The following is a 1,978-nucleotide window of genomic DNA, read 5'->3' as shown; positions in this document are numbered from 1 at the left end:
GAACATCGGCTGCTTCCCTTTCGTCATTGTTGTTTCCTCCAAACAACAAATTAGCAACAAGCTTCCCATAACAATGACAATTTATGAAAACCCGAAACACAATCAGAAATTGAAACGAAATTAGGGTTTCGAAAAAATTGGGGAAAACGGGATTAAGAACCGCCTAATTGCTAAATTGTTTCGAAAATCAAGGGAAAAGGGTAGCAAAAGCAATTAAAGCATAAAAATCGACAAGAAACTAGCCCTAAATCGTTTTTCCCCAAATCGATTTTTCCGTCTCAATGTAACAATGCTCGAAATTTGGGCATTAAATTGCAGCGAGAATTGAAATCAAAGGACAAAATTAGGATTAGAAACATACCTTTAATGAGAGCTCGGGAATTTGAGCAAGAAAAATCGAAGTAAAAGGGAAGATTGGCAGGAAAATCGCGAAAAAGGGGAAGAAACTAGGGTTTTCCTCTGATTTTTGATTTTATGAAAGTGAAAGAATGAATGAAGAATGAAATAAAACTTCCCTATTAACTTGCATTCTGATTCGCGCGGTGGTCGATCGACTATCAGGCCCAGTCGATCGACCAGGGTCCCCTTATGCAGCTCTCTGGTTGTCGCGTGGTGGTCGATCGACTATATGACCCAGTCGATCGACCAATCTCCCTTACACAGTAGCTTCTGCCTTTTTCTCCTCAGTCGATCGACTGAGTAACTTAGTCGATCGACTTCATACGCTGGCAATTAAACTCAAAATCGTCAAAAATTTATTTTTCCACTTCAAATTCCCATCTGTCTCTCACAAAAATTCAGTAAATCACCCTACGCACTTTGCATAAAATAATGACCTGTAAAAATTCTCAAAGGCGCACATTCTCCAAACCAAGAAATTGCTAATTAAAAGGAAAAAACTAAAGCTCCTAATGCATATTAATTGAAATAAAACTGTAAAGTTCCAAATTACAAAAGTTTACAAGCCGGGGTTGCCTCCCGGTTAGCGCTGGTTTAAGAGGTCCCGCACGACCTTTTTACCTTAGTTTGCAGCTTCTAAAATTGGGTCAAAGTACAGTACTTCGACCTGCCCAACGAAATCGTCTGCACCGTGATAATGTTTCACATATTGGCCATTAACTTTGAACCTTTCTCGAGCAGAGGTTTCCAATTCAACTGATCCGAATTTTGTAACTGCTGTGACCGTATAAGGGCCAGTCCACCTGGATTTCAGCTTACCAGGAAATAAACGGATACGAGCATTAAAAAGAAGTACCTTATCGCCAATATGGAACTCGCGCTTGATGATTCTCTTGTCGTGCCAGCACTTTGTTTTCTCTTTGTAGATCCTAGCATTATCATAGGCCAGCAGCCTAAATTCCTCCAGCTCATTCAGATGTGTCATGCGTTTCTCACGAGAGAGGTTAGGATCCAAATTCAAATCACATATAGCCCACCAAGACTTATGCTCCAACTTAACAGGTAAATGACATGTCTTACCATAAATCAATCGGAATGGTGACATCCCAATTGGCGTCTTAAACGCGGTTCTATAAGCCCATAAGACATCATCTAACTTAAGACTCCAATCTTTCCGTGATTTAGAAACAACTTTAGCTAAGACTTCTTTCAATTCTCTGTTAGAAATCTCAACCTGACCACTAGTTTGGGGATGATACCCCAAACCTCTACGATGTTGGACACCGAATTTAGTCAATAAAGCACTAAGTTGTTTCTCTTTAAAATGCATTCCCCCATCGCTAATGACAACCTTAGGGACACCAAAATGAGGGAAAATAATCTTTTTAAACAGTTTAATCACGGCCTTTGCGTCGCAATGGCGAGTAGCGATAACTTCTACCCATTTGGACACATAATCTACAGCTACGAGGATATATTTAGTACCTTGACTGCTCGGAAAAGGTCCTTGATAATCAATGCCCTAGACATCAAATATCTCAACCTCTAGAATGCCTACCTGTGGCATCTCATGTCTCTT

This window comes from Silene latifolia, chromosome 10 (genome assembly GCF_048544455.1).
Source record: "Silene latifolia isolate original U9 population chromosome 10, ASM4854445v1, whole genome shotgun sequence".
Taxonomy (NCBI): Eukaryota; Viridiplantae; Streptophyta; class Magnoliopsida; order Caryophyllales; family Caryophyllaceae; genus Silene; species Silene latifolia.
Note: the sequence above shows the minus strand (reverse complement) of the source record.